Source organism: Artibeus jamaicensis, unplaced genomic scaffold (assembly GCF_021234435.1).
Source record: "Artibeus jamaicensis isolate MK-2021 breed Jamaican fruit bat unplaced genomic scaffold, CSHL_Jam_final scaffold_916, whole genome shotgun sequence".
Classification (NCBI taxonomy): domain Eukaryota; kingdom Metazoa; phylum Chordata; class Mammalia; order Chiroptera; family Phyllostomidae; genus Artibeus; species Artibeus jamaicensis.
The window spans coordinates 42170628-42194754 of NW_026522059.1; positions in this window are offsets into that span (position 1 = coordinate 42170628).

Genomic DNA, 24127 nt, shown 5'->3' on the forward strand with positions numbered 1-24127 from the left:
AATCAATATTTCTCTCACGCATTGATGTTTCTCTTCCTTTCTTCCTTCTCCACTACTCCCTCTCTAAAAATAAATAAATAAAATCTTTTTAAAAAGTTTGCAAATCAGGACTGTAGTCCTGATTTCTGCATCTAGCTAGAAGGTTAACGGACTCAGGAGACTGTTTTCCTGATTGTAATAATAAGAATAACCCCCTCCCTAAAAAGTGATAAAATCACAGTAAGCCATTTTAGAGTAACAAATATCAAATTTTGCTTCATGGTGTAAAAGAAGTAGAAAAACAATTGGGCAAAATACATAACGCAGTTGGTTTTATACACTGTACAACAGGCAGTGCAGGAACTGTCATCCCTGAGAAAATTAAAAGACACAAAGCTTATCCCCTGAAACTTCATAGAGGCACTTTCAGAATGAGGTATAAGAGCAGACTCAGAGATTTTGCTGAGCTGAAGAGACGGAAACTGTGTTTTGATGAGCCCCAGCAGTTAAAATTTTAAGGACAGAGTATTGGCAATGAGGGAACTATGCAGAAAGCAGAGAAACTATCCAGAAATCTGCATACATTGCACTTGAGCTTGTTGCTGAATGTTAACTTGTTCATGTGTGACATAAATACCCTGCAGCCAAGAGAAGACATGCTCTTTATTGTAAGATAAACAAGTCCCAGAGAGTACCCAGAGCTGTAAGACTGACTCTCTGTTGGAGTTATGACCTGCATTAGTAGAGGTGTCTCACCGAACAATCAGGATGTTCAGTAGAGAATCAGGAGGATAATATCTCAGCACTAAGGTTAATCTAAACCTACGGTAAACCTAGTCCAGGCCCACCTGAAAAAGCTTTCAGAAGAAGCCTCAAAAGATTAAGCTGCCCCACAAATAACTGGACTATTAAAACAAATTTCAATATTTTTAAAGAATGCTAAAACACTCCAGATAAAAATGCAAGCAAAATATACAGCAACCAGTTAAAATTCACAAGAATATGAATGATCAGGAAAGTGTTACCCAGAATCATAAGTAAAGTAATACTATAGAAACAACCAAATATGACAGAGATGATGGGGTAAGTAGAACAGGTCCTTATCAAAATTACAAACAAGAGGTTTTTCTAAAGGAAATCTAAAGTCAAGAGAAATAGAATTTATAAAGATGAACCAAATATTTCTTCTAGACAAGAAAAAGAACATGGCAATTAAAAATTCCTTTAGAGGCTTAACAGATTATTAGATATTTATAAACCTATTCAGTAAACTTAAAGAGACAGAAATCGTCTCTTCATAGTAAACGTCAATAGGTAGATGGACAAGCACAGAAAAAGTTTAAAAATTAAACAAGGATGCAACAACCTCTGGGAAAATATGAAGCAATCTAACATGTTTAATTACAGTCTCCAAAATAAAGGAAAGCCAAAATATATTTGGAGAAATAATTTTGCTATACTTGTTATTAGAACTAGAATACTTTTTGGGGGGGTCTATTTTTGGGGGTTTTATACATAAAGAATCATGTCATCAGTGATTAAAGACAGTTTAAATTATTTTTTCCCCATTCTAAAAACTTTTCTTGTCTTTTCTCATTGAAGTAGCTTGCACTTCCAGGACAATGGCGAATAGGAGTGTGGAAAGAGAATATCCTTGTTTTGTCCCTGATCACTACGGGGAAACATTTAATTTCTCACCTTTATGTATGATGTAAGCTGTAAGTTTTTTGTAGAGACTCTATAAAATTGAGGAAGTCTGCTTCTAATCTTGGCTTTCTGAAATCTTTTATCATGGAAAGTTTTATAATTGGGTCACATCCTTTTTCTGTATCAAATAAAACAATCATAACATGTTTCTTTTAAGCTTGTTAATTGGTGGATTGCATAAATTTATTTTTAAATGTTGAGTCAGCCTCCCATAACTGAAATAAATACCAATTGGTAACAATATGTAATTATTTTCAAACATTGTTGAAATCAACTTGCTAATATTTTGTTGAAGATTTTTGCATCTACATTCATGAGAGATATTGGTCTGAAGTTTTACTTCTTATAATGTCATTAATCTGGTTTTAGTATTAAATTAATGCTGGATAGAATGAATTAGGAAATGTTCACTTTACTTCTATTATCTGGATAAGATTGTGGAGAATTTCTATAAACTTTAAAAAAATATTTGGTAGAATTCACCCATAAAACCATCTGGGCTTGGTGCTTTCTTTTGGGGGGAGGTTTTAAATTATTGTTTTATTTGGTTTAACAAGTATAAGTCTATTCAGATTATCTAGTTATCTTTGTGTAAGTTTTGGTAGTATGCTTTGAAGGTACTGGTTCATTTCATGTAAGTTATTAAATATGTAGGCATAAGGTTCTTGATATTAGCCTTTTATTATTCTTCTAATGTCCATGGGAGCAGTAGTGATAAAACCTATTACATTTTTGGTATTATTTGTATACTCTCCTTTCTTCTTATTATTTCCCTATTTGCATTTTCATTGATATCTGCTCTGATTTTATCATTCATTTTCTAACTGCTTGCTTTAATATAAATTATTTTTCTTTCTCCAGTTTTCTAAGGCAGAATATAAATGGTTGGTTTTACATATTTCTTCTTTTCTAATATATTTCTTCAATGCTATAAAAATAGTATAAATTCCCCTCAAAATATTGCTTTCAATTCATCACACAAATTCTGACAAGCCTTATTTTCTTTTTTCTGTATTTTATATTGTCGTTCAGTTACAGTTGTCCCATGGTCCCCCCATTACTCTCCCTGCCTTATCCACCCCCACCTCCCACATTCAACCCTCCCTCCCCTCCATGGCCTTTGTCCATGGGTCCTTTGTACATGTTATATTTTCGGTTTTGTTTAGCTCAAAATATTCTTAAATTACTCTTGAGACTTCTTTACCCAGGTGTTTTAGGTACATTTATTACTTTCCAAATATTTGAGACTATTCCAGCTATCTTTCCATTATTGGCTTCCAGTTTAATTATGTGGTAATCTGAAACACATTTTTTATTATTTCTATTTTAAATGTTTTACAGGTCTTTCATGGTCAAGAATGAGGCCCATCTTGATAAACATTCCACATAAGCTTGAGAAAAATGTTCACTCTGCTATTTCTAGGGGCAGTCGCATTTCAATGTCAATTAGATCCAGTTGATTGGTATTGTTTTACAGGTCAGTTATATCTTAAACATTTCCTGCCTGCTCTATCTTACTGATACAGAAAGAGTTGTGTTGAAACTTCCCATGGGAATAGTGGAATTGTATGTTTTTTCCAGTTGTAAGTTGAACTTCTGTCAACTGTTGCCTCGCATACCTGGACAGCCTGCTGTTGGGTGAATATACATTTAAGATTGTTTGTCTCTTTGCTTTGTATAAAGACAGAGTGATGGCTTCTAGGGTCTTCACATGAAGAACATAAATCAATGGCCTATTTTACTTCAGCTTTGAACAATCCTTCTATCCCTGGAAGCTTGGAATTCAGTAAATATCATCTGTGATCTCTAATAGGGTGACAGTTATATTTATATCAAATTACAGTTCTGGAAGTGCCCCTCTTTACCCTTTCCATGTGCATAAGCACATATATCACTTGAAATTCTCTGAGCTCCTAGACCGATGTCAGTCAGAGTCACCTCAAAGCACCTACAGAGTGGGGCAAACTTAGGTTTACAGTTGTTTGGATAGAAAACAATACAGGAATTAATAAATAAAAACACAAAAATAAACTCTTGAGTTTTGTATCTACCTTTGCCCCACACTGTTTGGTCTCCCTCTCCTCTGTCTCACACTAATTAAATTTGCTAAAAGCCAGTGTCAGAAGTCCCTCTGCTGCCATAGGTGAGACCATGGACATTGTGAGACCAGCATGTTTTCAAAGTGTTGTTACTTGGTATTTCCAAAGTGTCTTACCCTTAGAATGCTAGAGAAGTGTTGAGGTTTGGGGAACTGAAGGAAGGCTGATGTGGCTGGGCTGTAAAAATTAAGCTGTTGTGTAGCCCACTTTAGACTGAGAGAGACACAATCTTGAAGAACATGTTAAAGAATCTCACAAAGGCCCTTGGGAAAGGTTTCGATTTTAAGATACCTGCTAATGTGCATATGGTCAAACTCCAGTAGCTGGCAATGGATATATAGGCTTTGATTCAAGACCCACTATATTCTAAAATGTACTCCCGTTCTACAGGTGATACTCACACATGTAAAACGTACTATTCATAAGCCTAGTAATAATGGAGGTGGTGCATTTTGAGAGATTATTCAGACAATGAACATGCAGCTCCAACTTTACCATTAATTTTATTTTGACCCCAATCTGACCCTTCTCTTTAGTTCACAGAAAGACCAAACTTAACAATGTGTGTACATAAATAAAAAGTCCACATTAAGACACAGGCACCCCTGCGTGGCTAACAGACATGTCTCTCAAAGAGAGACATGCGCGTGGTCCTGGGGGAAACATTCCGTACAGAGGTTTCACCTCCCTCGTGTTACACCCCCATGTTGCACTTGGCAGTCTCCACGCTCCTTCAGGGAACTCAGACATTTGCCCTCGTTCTTACCCACAGGGAGTCAAACACTGAATGCTCCTACCGTTTTCAGACAGATGTTATCAAACATTTTCCTACCATAGTTTTCTCTGGCAATTTGCATAGAGCAACCACTGTCATGGAAAATGAGGGGCAATCAAAAGAGAAACAATTTTGTTTCTCACTAACATCTGGGAATATACCTGTGTTTAGTGAGAGTATTTCCTTCGTGGCACTAAAAACATTTTTGTTCCAACAACATTTTATGTTTAATCTCATGCATGTGTGTTTCAGAATAAACATATATGCTATACAGAAAGTGCATACTTTATGTATATACTCTAATATATATGTACTTTTCAGTTTGTCAGATTAAGTGTATATACACATATGTAATTTTCACCCTTGATACCCCCAATTCCTCGCTACATGGCATACTATCTTTCTTTTTCCCATAAAGAGAGCTGGGATCAAACTTCTACTTCTGGTTAGTATTTAAAAGGTTACAAGAGGCTGTAACTCTCAGTCTGATAATTTAAAAAATTGGGTGTTTAAAAAAAGTCATAAAGTCCATTAGAAATCTGAAGATGCACAGAGAGAAATGTGTACTTCCTAGGAGAAAAGAAATTCCTGGTTATTTTCATGCCTGTGGCAGAGTAAACAGAGGAGAAAACCTCCGGAAGGCAAGGGGCGTTCCTCAGGGGAGAAGAAACCGCCCAACTTCCCAATGAAACACGTGAGTTGGCAAGAAAGACTAGATTCCAGAAAGCACCAGCGGGAAAGTCTTTCCTGAACCATCCACAAAGTGTTTCTAACGAGGGCTCCACAGGTACGGAAACATGCTAAACGCTGGGACCAAAACAGGAGGTCAGGGGGCCATTCCCTGAGGGCACCATGCAGGACAAGGTGTGGTGGGAGAACTCACCAGCTCAAAAGCTGCCTATAAATCATACCAGGATCTCAAGAGTCTCACAATTCTTAGACCCCGAATCCTTCTGAAATGCAGCGTCCTGATCTTACCCTCAAAACATGTATTTGAAGCCAGGAGCAAACTCAGATGAATGAAGCCTCCAACCCATAACAAATCTAGGTCAGCATGAGCTTAGGTCAGATCTCACAGAGAAAGGGGTACGTTCTGCTTTGAAATTAAATGTCACCAATTTCTTACCTACTATTTTTAATAAAGCAGTTAAATATCATTGATTTCTTGCCTACTATTTTAAATAAATAATTATTTATTTATTAAACATGTCATTGTTATCCATGTAATAAGACATTACATGGATTGTAAAAATAAAACAAGACACAAAAATCAGAAAAATATGATTAAAAATTCAGGTTAAAATTTTTTGAAGAGTAAAACCGCCTATTGATTTTAACAAATAAGAACATTAAAGTAATAACTTCAAAGTATGTTAAAGAAAAATGTTGTACTAAGAGCATGAAATTAATAGAAATTCCAGCAGAAAAATTACAGCATTGAAGAAGACATTATCTGAAGTGAAGAATTTATCCAGTGACCTTAACAACATACTGGACATAGGGGGAAAAAAGCCATAAACTTGAAGGCAAATTATTGAAACACATAAAAGAAGTTGCGAAGAAGAAATCTCAGATGACTGCAAAAAAAATAGCAGAAGAACAGAGATACGTGGAACAGTACCATGTGATCTATCATGCTTGAAATTCATGATGTATCATGCTTAAAATTTAAGTCGCAAAAGATCTAGGAAAGAGGGCAGAAGAACTATGTAAAAATATAATGGCCACCACTGATTAAGGACAATAACACAGATAACAAATAAGCTCAGCAAAACTCAAGCAGAATAAATATGAGGAAAAACATGCCTTTGATCACAGAGGGGAGACTAGCTGAAGAAATACGTGCACATAAACAGAGCCTGTGCAGCGAGACAACAATGTTGTAAAGGTGGGCCAGGGGCTTTGGGTGGAGGGAGACAAAGAGGAGGAGTGGGGGACATCTGTACCAGTGTCAACAACAGCAACAAAAGAAAATCAGGCCTTGACAAACTGTAGACAATGAAAGCTAATGAGGCATTTGTTAAGAACCCAGAATATCAGGACTTCTGGAATTTCAGAGTATAGAGCTTTGAAATTCTCTCCCCTCTAAAAGCAGTAATAATAAAAAAAAAAGTTGCAGTCCAAATTAACTATTCCAGGGCCCTAAAAGAGGCCAAAGAAATGTAACAATTTGAGAGCTGTTTATTTAAGAAAAACTGAACTTCTACAAGTGTAACAGGATCTGTGGTAGATTGCCCCAGGGTGGTTGCCCTCCTCCCGACCTTTGAACAAGCTGGGAGAATGGGCAGTTCTGCTGTTGAGGGGGACAGCTTAATCTGAAGAGTGAGGAAAAAATACATACACAGGAATGTTGCCAAAAACAATAATTTCCTTGGCAAACAACTGAGGCAGTCCAACATTACGGCTGCCTGAGGCTTCAATGTTGGTTGAGGTAGGAAAGGACACATCAGTCCGAAATGCAATAGGGAAATTGGGGGATAAGACAGCTCTCACAAGACTTGAAAAGCTTCAGGAAATTCTTGGTGGTCAGGAATGCCCTGTGTGTGCTCAAGAGAGAACAGAGAACCCAGCTCTCTGCTCATCATGGACAGAACATGAGACCAGTATAAGCCACACGTAAAAGCTGTAGTAGACATATAAACTGCCTACTTTCAATGTGTTCCCTAATTGAGCACAGAGCCATAAGCAAAGGGTGGAATTCTTATTGATTAAAGGTGTTTAAGTGGAAACTTTGATTAATCATTGGCTAACCACTAAGCCATTTAACTCAAAGGTAAAATGTAGGAATCTAGGTTTTAAAATAGAGACAAGAACCAAAATAGCTCAATGATTCTAGTCCAGGCAAGTTTTTAAATAAAGAAGCAACAAACAAAATCAACAAAAATGAAGTTACAAAGGTAGGGACTAGCGAAAACCTAGCATTGCCACATACATTATCTAAATTTCATGTCTGATTCTCAAAAAAAATTAGACAAAAAATAATGAAGGATGGCTGAGGGAGAGGAGAGAGAGAGAAGTATTAAGTAGAAACTATGAGAGACTTTAGATGTTGGATTTAGTAGACAAAGACTACAAAACATCTGTTATGGATATTTTTAAAGAACTAAAGTATATATTTAAAAAACAAAAGAAAGTATAATGACAAAAAGACGGAAAAATTGTCACAGTCAGTAATAGACTAACAAGACATGAAGATTAAATACAATGTAGCACACAGATTATATCCAGAAATGGGAAGAAATACATTAGTGGGAAAACTGAATGTAAAATCTGTAGCTTAGTTAGTGCTATTGAACCAATACACATATTTTAAATTTTGATACCTTTAATGATAAATAAAGCTATTAAAGCAATAGAAAACAATAGCTGAATTCCTCTTTAACCTTGAAGTAGAGAAAACTTTTCTACAAAGACTGACTTTCTAAAAGTAACTTTGAAAAGATTGATACATTTTATAAATAAAATTTTTTTAAGTAATCAAAGAATAGCTTGCAACCTGGGCTAAATTACTTACAATATATATAAAACATGAGACTACCATAGCTAATGTATATTGAGACAACCTCCTAAAAATTAGAGAATATAGAATCAATAACCCTATAGAAAAATGGGAAGCAGAAATTCACAACAAATTATACAAAAATGGTCTTCAACCAGTCATAAGGAAATTCAAAATATCATTAAAATATCCCTAAGCATATGAAATTGTTGAAATTCATTCATAATTAGAGACATGTAAGTTAAAACAACCTTCCTTACTAGTCTCAAATATCAGACTAGCAAAAATTGTAAACAATGACAACGTATTCAACATGGTAATGCAAATGTACAATCCTGCAAGGAAATGTGGCAATACGTAGTAAAACTACATGTGCAATTACCTTTTATGCAGCAAATCTGCCTGTAGGAATCTTCTCTAAAGATATTTCTCCAACATTATAAATTTACATGTGAACAAAGTTATCCATTGCAGCATTTTTATGGATACAAAATATTAGAAACAATCTTAATGTTTGTACATTAGAATGGTTGAGTAAGCTATAATACATCCATTGGAATATGATGCAGTTCTATGAAAAAAGAATGAGGAGGATCTCTATTAACTGATATAGAATAATTTTCAGATATTGTTTGCTGAGTGAAAACAAGTGAGAGAAGAATATCTTTATAATGTACCCTTCATGTAAGAGAAAGAGATATATAAGAAAATATTCATATATATGCTGATTTATCCAAAAAAAATCCTGGAGGAAAAAGCAAAAATGAAGGAGAAGTTGGTTGCCTAATGGGGCAGGTAGGAAAGAAAAGGAGAATGAAAATAAATGAGTACAAATGGAAAAAGAATGACACTTCTCAGAGCCCATCTTTTTGTACAGTTTAATCATTAGAAACACACCAATGTTTCACATACATCCAACCGTAGTTAAATGAAAAATATGCCCATAAGTAAACTGATCAATTAATAAAATCAAACGGGATGTTGAGAAGTCCAAAATGTTACAACAATATGGCTATGCTAGTTTCACTTCCAGGCTAGCAAAAATTGTGAAGTGAACAGCACATTCAACACGGCAAGGTTGTGAGGGACCAAGCATTGCCATACCATAATGATGGAAATGAAAATGTACATTCAAAATGCCTAAAAAGAGTTCCATCAAGATGGAGGAGTAGGTGGAAGCACTGCACCTTCTCGCACAACCAAGTTTAAAAACAACAAAGTTTTAGCAACAAAAACGCAGCCAAACCACAGAAAATTAAACTGCACAGAAGTCTGACAACGAACCCTTCAGCCAAACTGGTAAGAGGGGCAGAGCCAGCAGCAGAGAGGGGTTGGGCAGGAGAGATCCACTGGACCTACCCGGGCATGCGACCCAGGTGCACAGGCAGCAGTGGGCAGATCCCAGGTGTGGAGAAGCAGGCAGACCCACTGAGGGTGCAAGGCAGTGGACCCATTGAGAGCTGATTGCAGTCACACATTAGTGCGCAGATAAACTGGTGAAGGAGCTAGCAGTGAGACAGACCGCACAGGCCCCAGTGGCAGGAAGTGGCAGAGGGGACTGCTATTGTCCCTCTCTGACCCTGCCCCCACATACAGCGTCACAAACCAGCGACCTGGGTGGCCCCGCCCTGGTGAACACCTTAGGCTCCGCTCTTCATATGTAGTGGGCAGGAACAAATCAAAACATGGCTCAAGAACAACTCAGAGCCCCAGAGCCAATAAATCTAAGTGATGAAGAAATAGCCAAACTTTCAGATGCACAGTTCAAAACACTGGTGATCAAGAGGATGTTCAGAGAACTGGTTGATTTTAGTCACAAATTAGAGGAACATATGAAGGCTAAACTAATTGAATGAAGGGAAATACACAGGAAACCAATAGTAATGGAAAGGAAACTGGGACTCAAATCAAAGGAGTGGACCAGAAGGAGGAAAAAAATGACCAAACAGAAAAGGATGAAGAAACAAGAATTCAAAAAAAAAAAAAAAGTGAGGAGAGGCTTAGGAACGTTCAGGACATCTTTAAACATTCCAACATCCGAATTATAGGGGTACCAGAAGGGGAAGAGGAACAGCCACAAGTGGAACACTATTTGAACAAATAATAAAGGAGAACTTCCCCAATCTGGCAAAGGAAATAGACTTCCAGGAAATCCAGGAAGCTCAGAGAGTCCCAAAGAAGTTGGACTCAAGGAGGAACACACCAAGGCACATCATCATTATATTAGCCAAGATTAAAATAAAGGAGAGAATCCTAGAAGCAGCAAGAGATAAGGGGGCAGTCACCTACAAAGGAGTTCCCATCAGACTGTCAGCGGATTTCTCAAAAGAGACCTTACAGGCAAGAAGGTGCTGGAAAGAAGTATTCCAAGCTCATGAAATCCAAAGACCTACATTCAAGATTGATCTATCCAGAAAAGCTTTCATTTAGAATGGAAGGGCAGATAAAGTGCTTCTCAGATAAGATCAAATTCAAGGAGTTCATCATCACCAAGCCCTTATTATATGAAATGTTAAAGGGACTTACCTAAGGAAAAGAAGATAAAAAAGATGAACAGTGAAAGGACAGCAAACTCACAGTTATTAAGAACCACACCTAATACAAAAGCAAACTAAGAGGACAGCTAGATCAGGAGCAGAACCATAGAAATGAAGATCACATGGAGGGTTAGCAACAGGGGAGTGGGAGGAGGAGAAGGGGGGAGAAGGTACAGAGAATAAGTAGCATAGACAGTAGGTAGAAAATAGACAGGGGGAGGGCAAGAATAGTAGGGGAAATATAGAATCTAAAGAACTTGAGACACGTGATCATAAACTAAAGGGGGGGAATGGTGGGGGAGGGGGTGTGTAGGGTGGAAGGGAATGAAGGGGGAAATAGAACAAATGTAATGGCATAATTAATAAAATATATATATATAAAAACGTAAAAAATGCCTAACAAAACTTATAGTGCCAACAGGAACAAATGGACCCATGTATTTAGAAACAAATATCATAATCTCACTGAAGAATATGGCAAAGAAGAGAATTAACCTGTTACCAAACAGGGGTCCTGGGGGGGTGCAATATTTGGCCCACCTAGGGACACCAAAAACTGCTACAGAACAACAGCTCCCCGCCCCCCCCCAGGATGGTATACTAAATACCTACTGGGCTCCTCTGTCCGCTGCCAATTGGAAAGACATCTCTCAATGCCAGAGATTTGTGAAAAGGAAAGGAAAGCTTTATTTAAAGCTGTACAGACGTAAAGCCTTAAAGCGGTGACCAGATGGATGTCCCCATTAAAATATCAAAGTCCTTTTGGATACCAACAGACACCCACAGCGCTTCTTTCACCCCCACCCTAATTCAGGGTACCGTACCTCAGGAAAAGAAGCACACGTCTGTGTTTCAGGCCACTGGCACCAGCAGCTGTGTCGTCTCCAGGCAGGATCTCCAGTTAATCCAAAGTCATGTGGCACCTTCTCACAGCCCACTGGTAAGAGTTCTTTATACCCATTTTTCCAGGCAAAGTCTCTCCTGCTTCCTAGGCCATGCAGCCAAAGGGAGCACCCCAAGGCCACATGGGCCTCTTCTACCAGAGCTGCAGGGGTCTGCACTTTGACCAAAAGCGTGTGGCTTTCTTCTTCACCTGGTTTCAGGGGTCCCCACTCTGGCAAAATTGCATGGCTCTCTCTCCCACCTTGGCAAGGGGGGTCCTAACTCTGCCAAAAACTGCATGGCTCTCCCCTACATGACTGCGGGGGTCCTCACTCTGACCAAAACTGCGTGACTCTCTCTTTAATGGCTGCCGCATCTCAGTTTAAATCCCCGAGCCAGTCCTCCTTTGCAGCCCCATTTCCGACTCCTCCCACAATTGGTTACACCTGTCAGGACTCCCATATTATTACAAGTTTTTTTTTATTTAGTTATTTTTCAAGTACAGTTTTTTGTCTATTTCTCCCATCCCAGCCCCGCCCTCATCCCGTGCTCCCCACCTCCCTCCCATCTCCACCCCCCCCAGTTCTAATCCTTGCGTCCTTCATATTACAAGTTTACTGGGCTGCCATCATGAGTCTGGGCAGCTGTGGCCCCACGGCTTGGAGCCAATCAATGCCAAGCTCTCACGCAGGTGCTGTAACTCAGGGGACCTGCCCGCCCAGTTACACCCTGGGTAGAAGCAACTTCCTTCTCCCTGGCTCAAAGCATGGCCACAGCTATTTAACATATCTATGAAACCAGTTAAAGGTTATAGATATGTTAAATAATCATTCCAGAGGTTAGCTGCAAAACTGTTGCTATGCAAAACAGCTCTCAATGGCCCTGCTCCATTTGTCCCTCCCTCCTGGGAGGGGGGTGGTGAGGACATCTTAATATTTCCTGGACATCCTGAGCTCTGGACCCCATCCAAAATCCTTTTCTGGGGCCCCCCTCTTGGCTGCACCCTGTTACAAACCTACTCAAGTTCGAAAAACAGTATTTTAAGTGGGTTCTGTGATGCTAAAGAATAAAAGTTACACAGAAGTATAGCACCCAACACAGCTCTTTCTCACCAAAGTATATATTAGCCACATTGTAACTAATTTGTTCACTAGCATGAAACAAATAAGTGAATATAGTAACAGGTAATGAGAGCCAGTGTTTTTTTTTTTTTTACAAAGAAATTAGAAATAAAGGGAAAGGGAAGAAATCTAGAAGAAATTTTGTGTTATTTGATTTAAACCAGAGGTATCAGTGTTAAGTTATATTAACACATACACAGAGTACTTACTTAAGATTGATAACTTCCAAATTCATCAAATATACCCATATACACATATACTAAGGGTGTCCCTTGGTGTAAAAGAAACAGAATTATCTTCTGGAGGGCGGGTCCCTTGTAGTACAGACTCCTCCCGCTAGGTGAAGGTTCTAGGAGCTCATCTTCTGTATCAGTGTCCCAGCTGGCACTGCTGTGAAAGGCTGCATTCCGCTTCAGATAATTTTTCTGAAGACTCTTTCAACACGTTTGCCTACCTCATGATGAGTGACTTATGAGCACACCTGCCCATACCACGCTGAGTGTTCAGCAGCTTTTGATCAAAACAACATGACTCCCATGCTCCAGCCTCCCTATTCACCCAATCTCACCCTGAGAGATTTTCTTTGTTTATCCAGATGAAAAAACCCTCAAAAGGAAGAGGTGAAACAAAAAACAGTAGAAGTGCTGAAAAGCATCAAAATCGATGAGTTCAAAACTGTTTTGAGCAGTGGGAAAAACGTCTCAATAGGTGTATTGCATTAAATGGAGAGTACTTTGAGGGTGAGTGAAGTTTAAACATGTAAGAATAAACACATAATTTTTAGAAATACATTTGCACTTCAATCATTATTGTATATATGTGTGTACAGATATAAATACTTGTGCATGATACATGTGTAAAATACCTATATGTTCATATACATATATATTTATGTGTGTGCACACATGCATAGAGGTTATTCTATTTGTGTATATTTCTTGTTCTGATCCCTAAAGGACCTATGAGAAACCCTGCTCCTGCTGAATGAGCATGTAATTGGCCAGATCTTAGTTTCTAAATATGATCCTCCAATAAAAGGAAGCTGTGCTAGTTGGAGACCTGGTTCCTTTCAGGACTGGGGCAGGAAAAATGCAAGATAAGCCTGAAACATCTTATGATGTCAAAAAATAAGCAACTACTTGAAAAAGCCCGATGGCAGGTGAAAGTACATAGAAGACAAATGGAAGGAGCTACCATTGGTCAAGACTTGAAAAATCTGATCAGCAATGTAATGATAGTATTGTATATTAACCAACAGAACCAAATAAATGTCCATGAGTCCATAGACATGAATGAATGAATGATGAAGAGACAGTTCTTCCTTATAAAAGAATTCCAATTAAGAGATGTAGAAGAAATGAGCAAAGCACAAAGTCACAAAATACAAAATGAGGAAATCACCACAGTAATGATTTTACAGACAAGATTCATGCATGGATCTTGAAGTTAAATTTTTTAGTGAAAAGTATTTCCCCCATATATTTATTAGTCAAAAAATGGTATGTTATGGTAGAGAAACCCAGGGGACATCTCCTTACACAAGTGACTAAGGTTAACATTATCACTGAGGAGAGTCCCATCAACATCACAAGCCATCTGATCTTCTGCATTAGGAGGGCAAAGGTCACTTCTGTGGCCTTTGTGGACAAAACATGTAACCCTCAGTGTAATTATGAGAAAATGTCACACAGATCTAAACTGAGAAGAAATTACAAAAACATGTGACCAGTAACACTAAAAGCGTCAAGGTCACAAAAGAATGAAAAAGGAAGAACTGTAACAGATTGGAGGAGACTAAGGAGACACATGATTTTATATATTCTGGAATCCTGGATTGGATTCAGGATAAGGAAAAAATGGGGTGAGGGAGAAAAACAGATTAAATGTAAATAATGTCCATAACATAGTTAATAATAGTGTGCTAATGTTAATTTGTTAGTTTTAGTAATTGGACCATGATTATGTGAGTAGATAACATCAGAGGAAACTTGGGAAGGGATACACATGGACTGTCTGTGCTATTTTGTAACCCTGATGTAAGTCTAAAATTGTTTCAAAATAAAATTTAAAATGTTAAAGATAGATCTTTTGGCCCTAACATAGAAAGCTATATAACAAATTAAATAAAAAGATAATCAAATGAAAGAAACAATTTCAAAAGTAGAATTTGTAATATTACTTAAAAAACACATATATAACCATGGAACATCCAAACAATTAACTATTATTCAATGTTGAAAAGAAATGAGCTATCAAGCCATGAAACTATATGGAAGAAACTTAAATGCATATTACTATGTGAAAGAAGCCAATCTGAAAATGCTACATACTTTACAATTCCAACTACATGGCCCTCTGGGAAAGGCAAAACTGTAGAGACTAAAAAATCCAGGGACTAGGAGGGAGAGAGTGATGGATGGAAGGATTTTTAGGGCAGTAAATTTATGCTATTGCTATGGTGGATACACGTCATTATACATTTGTACAAACCCACAGACTGTGGAACAAGAGTGAATCCTAATGTAAACTATGAACTCTGGGTAACAGCGATGTGTGGATGTAGGTGCATCACTTGCAGCCAATGTGCCGCCCTGGTGGGGGCTGGTGGTACTGGGAGAAGCTGTGGGTGTGGGGGCAGCAGGTATAAGACCTGGGGAATCTCCGTACCTTCTACTCAATTTTGCTGTGAACCTATAAATGCTCTAAGAAATAAAGCCTGTTGCAAAAATATGTATATATACAAATATATTTATATATGTATGCATATATATTTTCACATTTATATTTATATTAGTATGTGCTTAAAAACTTAGCATATGTCAGTTATCAGTTATGTTTCTGACCGGGAGAAAGGAGTGGGGAATCAAAGGGATTTTACTGTTTCTACTTTATGTATTTTATATTTTTCTGTCATGTTTGAATTTCTATAATGAAGATGCATTTTGAAAAAAAAAACCATAGTTACAAAATCGTAACAAAAGAATATATTTGAAAAATAGGTCAATGAAAACCAGTTTAGAGAATAAGTTTGCTTTATCCATAGTCCATTGAATGCACGTCTGGTTTCCTGAAGCAGCGCCCCAGTCAACCTGCTACATGTAAATTTATATCTGCGTTTGGGAAGATTAGCAAATAAGGAGGGTATAAAATATTTATGCCCACGGAGCACTTAGAGCTGTGAGAGTGATCCATTTCTCACGCACAGCCTTGTGCTACGGCTTTGAGGTCAGAATTGCCCATTTATGTTAGCTGTAGCTACAGTGCTGCTTTCTGATATAGTTATATCATAAAAGTAACAATAAACTTTGTTACATATTAAAGTTCCATTTATTTCTCTCCTTCAGGTCATGTGCCATGATTTATGATGGCAGATTATGTTCTGAGAATTTTGAACTATTAAAAACACCTGGGAAATACATTTATCGTCTAAGTTAGAAAATTACCTTCACATTAGCCCCACCTCCAAGCCCACTTAATTTCTGCTGATGTTGTACCTTGATGTGTTGTGAGAATGAACTAAATTTCTGTTTATTCTAACTCTTGGTGAGCCACAGTGAGGTCACTCACTTTCCTCCTGGATCACAAGTAAAGTCATCCACACTGTCCACCTGGGTCCTTCCGTTCTGGGACTGCCACCTGTGTCAGTAATGCATTTGCGTGACCTGGGCTGAGGGCAACTGACAAAAGAAATTAATGGGAATCAGCGTCTCTTAAAACAGGATCTCCGGGACATTTGAATTGAGGTAATTTTAACATCAGTATTCTTCGCATTTAGATTCCTGGTGAGTTCTTAGGTCTATGTGGTGTTTTATGTAGCAATTATATGGACATCTATATTTTTCAGTCCTTCCTTCACGCATAAGTAGCTGCCCACTCAAGGAGATGGTGTGACCTGCCCAGAGTCTCATAGCACTAAATGCCAAGCTAAAACCAAATGTTATGTCCTCTGCTCTTGTCCTCTTTTTATGCCATAATATTACTATTTAAACATAAACTAACAGCTCTATGATATTTATAATATCTGTACTTTCTGGCCTTTATAGTTAAATATTCAGGAAAATGTAAACTATATTGGAAAGTGTGCACAAATGAATTAACAAAGCCCTTTACGACTCAAGTATTGCTGGCGCTTTTCCTTTCACATGACTTTTCTCAAAGGACATGAGAAATACAACTCTTAATCTGAAGATTAAGGGTAATTATTAAAGAGCACCGTCAATGAAGGTTAAGTATAATGATTAAAGAGAACAGATGCCAATCCTAATGCAAGTAAAGAATCTCGCCTTTAAGATAATGTTTTATCTTAAGGCAAAGTATACAAAAAAAAATCAGTCCTATTGTAAATTAGAGTAAACTTTATGACAAAAAAATAACATAGTAATGAAGGATTATGAAATGAGAAAATGCCAGCTAAGGTGGTACTGGGGTAGCAAAAACAATAGCCCCTCACCGTTCCACCTTAAAACATAGGAATCTAATTTATGCAGCTGCCAGAATATGGGGAGAGCAAAATCCAACATGTGTCAAATTAATGAAGGCCCGTGGCCACTCCCATGCATTGAGTGTGTGCTCTTGGCCCACCCACAGGGGGCGCCTGAGACTCTGGAAGTGTAGTTCCACAGCTTTCTGTTACTTTCTTCCATCCTTAGTGAATTCCATACACTCAAAGGGTGAGGTTAATGTCCTAAATACAGTACATGTTTATTAAGTGTTCTTTGATTTTTTATGTAAAATTTCCCAGGGAACTGGATCTAAGACAAAATACTTAGTCCATATCCATGTAAAGTAATTTCTAATATTATGGAGAACTGTATTTCCCATAAGGCTACACCAGGCTCCCCCATCCCATAAACTCGTCCTACAATGTGGATTAGAATTTCTCCCAGCCAGTGGTGGGTCTGGGGTTCCCTTCGCTAAGATCTGGGTGGGCCTCTGATTACAGAAGAAATGACGTGAAAAGCGACTCCCAGGCTAGGTCGTAAGCAGGCTACAACTCCTCCCTCCCCCTACTACATTACAGCCTTCTGGGCACCCCGAAACGTGAATCTCTGCTGCGTCACCCCCGCGGGACCATTTTCTTCCCATTTCCATTTTCCTGCACTGGCATCTCCACCCCTAGAAAGAAAGCTGAGGCAAGTACAGCACTCCCCTTGCACACTCCCTTCTCTCAGACTTCGGTCCCGTGCTGCCTGTGGTCCAAGGCTGAGAGTAGTTGCCTTATTAGCTATTTAATAGCATTTGATAGTTGTTTAGGGTGGGAAGGTAAGCCCAATCCCCATTACTCCGTCATGGCCAAAATGCAAGTTGGCTTATCTGTTGTACATACAAAATATTTTTAGGTTTTGTCCTGTTAAAAAGTAGAACTTATTATCTTAATGGCGGTGAACTTATTGTTAGGTTACCAATGCAGGCAAGTTTACATTTTCATAGAAACTGACCAAGTCCTGCCTCTAATTAATGTTACATTACTTATATCTGTCAGGATGTCACATACATCACGCTGAAGAGTAAAGCAAATCCCTACTTCTGGAGCTCAGCTCCTTCCCTCTATTAAATGTAAAAGGGAAAGCAGTTGAGTCCTAACTGACTCCATCCGTGGAAAGTTAACCTGTCTTTGAGAGCCTTAATCTCACCAATTATCAAAGGGTCAAACTGCAGGAAAACCAGTGGCCTCACCTGTGCCTGACGTCTGCACTCGTCCTGGTCCTTCAGACAAGGTAGACCAGCATTTTGTGAAACCCCAAGTGGGATTTTTCCTTTCCAAGCATCACTTTATTGATGCAACAAATATTTATTGGTACCTGCCATGTTCTAGGGATTTGGCAGTGAAGAGCGGATGACATTGTTTTGGAGGGAGACAAACCTTAAAATAAATATACTATTGCTTAAATATGTAATCTGTAAGGGAATCATAAGGGCTAAGGAGGAAATAACTCAAAATAAGAGAGTAGATTGCAAGAGAATAGAAAAGCAGGAGGCAGAAATTGCCAGGCTGGAAAAAGTCGGTGCCCTTCCCTGACGCACAGCTCCGCTTCCTTCACACTCTGTTGGTCTAAGCCATCTCGGGGCTGCTCAGGTTCAAGGGGAGGGAGGAATGGATTCTGCCTCTTGATGGGGAAAGGCCAGGCCACACAGAGAAGGGCACATGTGGTGAAACCACCTTCGGAAAATACACTTAGCAACAGTTTCCATGCCTAGATACACAAATTATTGCCACATGGTAGCAGAAATGTATTTGTGAATTATTTATCATAATGCCATTAAACAGTGGAAATGAAAATTTGCAAAAATATCTGAGGCTATTATTTACATTTGGAAATGCAATGAGAATATTTTAACATACTTATTTCACCACTTAAAGGAAATTTGGAGGTTTTTGAAAAGCATTTGAATTACATTGTTACCCTTTTGAAAAACACTTAGGTGGGCAAAATACAGTATATTTGAAGAGTTAACTAAGAAGTTACTACTCTGCAGCTTTTATTTTTGAAAATATTTGAGCTCAAGTCAATAGTACTTAATTTTCCAAGTTTATAACACTTTATTAAATTGCCACTATCCTAGCTTTGTCACTGGTATAACTCAATCATATTTATCTTACAATCGTATGTTACAGATATATAATTACAATAATTTAACCTCACCACAGAGATGTAACTTAACAAGTTATTCTGTCTACTTAATGCATGCTAATCAGAAAGAGTTTACTTAACTATAACACGGCAATTAACACAAGAAATAGAAAATAAACTTTCCAGGACAGGAAGGATAATTTCAGGGACTAATCATATCTCCAACAATACATTGTAAATGTATATTAATATCAAGACTTGTTCCTTTCCATTCAGATTTTAGAGGTGGCCAGAATTAGTCCAATATGTGTTTTAGTCCTACCCAAATTAACACTTCTGTTCTCATATTCATTTATTTATTTAGTAATCCATTCATTTTTTACTCTTTCATAGAGTCAAGGAATATTCATCTTGGTCATAATTCTGTTATGAGTAGTATATTAGAGATCTCCAGAGAAACAGAACTAGTGGGGCGTGCGTGTGCATGTGTGTGCGTGCAAATATGAAACTAGCCAAACTCCGAACACCCAGAGCCAGGAGAGATGACAGTATAAGTAAGTCTCAGTCTTAGTATGAGGCCAAAAGCAGGAGAAAGTCAATGTCCTATGTCAAAGACAGTTTAACAGAGATAAAGATTTTTTTTACCCAGTCTTTTAGTTTATTCCGGCTTTCAATGGATTAGATGAAGCTCACTAATGTCTGGTAAGAAAATTGGCTTTCCTTAGTCCACCAATTCAAATATTAATCTCATCCAGAAATGCTCTTACAGACACAGCCAGAAATAATGTTTGGCTAGGTTTCTGGACATCCTGTGGCCTAGGCAAGTTTACACATAAAATTAACCACCATAAATAGTTACGAGTAGAAGAGCCAGAGCTTAATCAAAACCTGTTCCCATCACTTGCTTTTGTTTTTCTTCTCTCATAGTTGCTCCATTCATGTTTTGTTTGTCAGACCGAGAAAATGCCATCCCAGCAACCTCACTGTTGGTATGCCAGTTCAAGATAGCCTCCTCCTACCTAAGTATTCTTTTTAGACTTGCCTTTCCAGTTCTATTTGATCTCAAAAGCAGCTCTGTGTTATCTGTGCTCACTCTCCATGGGAGCTGAGAATCAACTGTGAACATATTTGTGGTCCAAGTCTTGACAATCAGCATCAAATAACTGATTAAACATCCTTCATCCTTATATTTAAGATATAGTGTTAGGTGCTACACACACACACACACAAAAGCCTGTCAAACACATAAATACAGAGAAAAAGAAAGAAAGAGAGTGTCTGTCCTTGAGAAATGAAATTAGGAAAAGATGGTAGATAGATACCACCAAAGTAAATTCTGGTCATTTCATCACATGATACATATCGTAAAGATTAGAGAGCAAGTCAGAAGTTCTAATACATCATGAACAGAAGTTCTAGAAAGCAGAAAAAAGAGAAAATGGGAGGGGAACAAAAACACCTGTTCCTGACTTTGAGGTATTTACTGACCGGTTTGCAAGGAAGTTACTTACTAAAATAACAGTAATTCGAAATTAAAAGTGTCCCTTCACCACTTAACACTCAATTGTGGCTTCCCAGTAGGTTCATATTAACAGCCCAAATCTTACTTTTGGCCTGGACCGTCTTCTCTGGCCCTCTGACCTCACCACCACACCACAGCGCTGGGTTCACTGCTACGACCAGGGCAAAACTGTCCATTCCAAAGGATGCCAACCTCTTGACGTAGGACCTTTCCCCTGTGTCCTCCCTCTGCCTAAAAGGCTGGCTCTTGCCCCACCCTCTCCCCTGTCATCCACAAGCCCCTAACAGGTCTAAGATTTAGGCATCTCTCTCCTTGTACAACTTTGATATGTCTAGAAACTGCACTACAATAGATCATACTTTTTTATAGGTAAACAATTGAAGCAGTAATGACTAACATTCATAGCAAATAATCATAGTCATGACTAAACATGGTATTGTATGACTATGTAAACAAAGCAAGACTATGTCTACTATAACCCCCTGTAAGCATTTTAATGTCTGCAATACTACAAAGTTGCAACTCATTGAATCAAAGTATAAATTAAGTAACTGATTATAAATTAAGTATATGATTATAAATTTTCTCTGTAATAAATCTCATTCAAATTCAACCAGGAATCTAAAATCAGCATTTAATGGTAATTACCCATTATTTTTGTTGCTTCAAATTTACAAGAGTTTGGTAAAAATGATTTGTAATGTCCAGATGTCTCTTAAAAGCTGCTCATGGTAGCTTGCACGTAGGTCTTTATATTCGGTAACGTTTGTTTTTTTAATATTTTTTAAAGATTTTATTTCTTTATTTTTAGAGGGGAAGGGAGAGATATAGGGAAAGGGAGAAGCATCAATGTGTGGTTGCATCTCATGTGTCCCCCATTGGAGACCTGGCCCGAAACCCAGGCATGTGCCTCTACTGGGAATTGAACCAGTGACCCTTTGGTTCACAGGCCGGCACTCAATCCACTGAGCCACATCAGCCAGGGCATATGTTCAGTAATGTTCTTAACATCAACAAAAGACAGTGAAATATTGTGTCTGTCCAATTTAGAGGCATTTGAAAACCAACTAACCCAACATAGTCCTTTTCATGCTTGCTCACACAGTTAATGTATTCACCATCACAAACACAGCTACTTAGTATCTGACTGGAGTTTTGACTGACTAACAACTAGTTAGGCGACTTTTAGGAAAATTGTGATATTTATCCACTGTCATACACTGGCATTTTCCTTACCCAAATTTGAGAATGATTCTAACTATAAAGTTCACTGAATAAGCATAGAACTGGAAATTAGGATCACAAAAAGGGGAAAGGTACTAAGGAGATGAGTTGGGAAGAGAGCTGGCTCTGAGCTTCTGCAGGAAAGAGGTCCTGCTTGTCCAGATCTGGGGTGTGGAACCGTGGCTGGAAGAGGCCTCTGCACTGTGTGGGGATGTAGGAAAGGCCACCTCTGGGCTCACCACGGCAGATTGCCCATCGGTCTGCAAGGTCCGCCAGAGTCGCAGCATGGGGCAGTGGCAATAGACGTGCCGTGCATTGGCCATTTCTAGACAAGATTATGGTTGTCTGTGACTTTCAAGTGTCTTCAGCCTGCTTGCATAATTTCTTCTTTTGCAGTAACAAACTCTTTGCAAATGTATAAAAATCTGATTTGTTATGACATTCATGGACACCATTGATCTGATTTATTTTAGTTAATGTATTTATTCCACTTGCTTCCCTTTTCTGATATTTGGGGAATCCTGAGCATGGTCCTGGACCTCATCCAGCTGAGTGTCTGGTAGAATAGAAAAACTTTAATCAAGTAATCATGCAAATAACTATGGGGTTGCCTTGTGATGAGCTCTGTTGAGGGAGCATAGTGCACAATGGGGAGCAGCCGGCCTGTGCTGGGAAGGTCTGGGAATGGCTGCAGTGCTCCGTCCCTTGAATCGGTTGCCACACTCCTTGTTCTCTGACTCACGCAGGTGCTTGCTTCCATGTGTGAAATTCACTTTATATTTACTCATTCATGTATTTCACGCTGCCATTACCTTATTATTAGATCTCCGCTCTATTAAAGCAATATTGTTTGATTGATTGTGGACCTACTAAGAGTAGTTGTTATTATTATTATTTGCAGCTATAACATATGGAAATGATTCTTGGAAAATACAAACAAAAGTTCTTTTATATCTACTTTCTTGGGAGAGTCAATGACAAAGGCTGGATGAGGTTTTGATAACATATTGCCTTATTGCAATATTAAAGTCCTGCATCATTCACTGGATTTTAATACCAGATTCCACATGTGAACTGAAGGGTTTGCATGAAAAAAATAGTCATAGCACCAAGAAATTTTTAAAATAATTTTATGCAATATTTTATATTATTAAGGAAGAAGTATTCTAAAACATAGACAATTTTTAAGAAATCATTCCGCATATATTTCTGTTTTATTTTTTTAATTTAAATTCTGTTCATCTTATTTGAATATTTTAATTGCTAGATTGTATCTTTAGTTGATAAAACATTTTACTTATATTAGCCCTAAGGTCAGATAATTAATGTATTTTTAGGACTATAAGACACACCAGACCATATGACGCACATAGGTTTTAGAGGAGGAAAATAGGAATAAAATTTTTAAAGCAAAAAATGTGGTAAAATATTTAATAACATAAATAACATAATATTTCACCAATATAAACATAAACTACATATACTAGCCAGGTAAGCTACATTCAGACTATGAGATGCCATTTTCCTCCCAGATTGGGGGTAGTACATCTTATAGTCCAAAAAATATGGTAGCTTGTTTGCAATTTTTTTCATTCTTGTATAAAGTGCTGTAGTAAAAATTCTTCTACATATGTTGTACACAACTAGATTCTCTAGGGTGAACAACAAGGAGGAATCAATAAAATATCTGCAGAAGAATGGGCATGGTAGAAACAATTGATACAAATTTTTGTAACTAAATTATTTTACAGATGGACTTTTTATTGAAGAGAGGCACCAAAGTGCATTGGAATGATTTATTCTAGCTTCAGGGTGCTAGTTCCTTTGGGGAGGAAGGAAGTTAAAAGGGGTGGAGGCCAGGCCTCTCTGCCTTTTCCCCTTTAAAACTAATCAAAAAAGAAAAAGTGATAATAGCTGTTTAATTGTGTATTATTGTTTAATTGTGTTTTATATGTTTTTTTGTTTCTCACACTTTTCCATATGCTTGAAATATTTCATAATTTACAAAATAATCTTAAACTCTATGAACTGTTCGTGATGTTCTTTAAAACAAGAAAATGTTATATTCTAAGTGCATTCAAGTCACAGAAAAAATGATCTATTTCATCACATCCAATTGCCTCATTTGAGAGAAGTATAAGGTTTAAAAACACAGTCATTAAGAAATAACATAACAGTAAGATTTACATAGTTAAGAAACTAAACAGCGT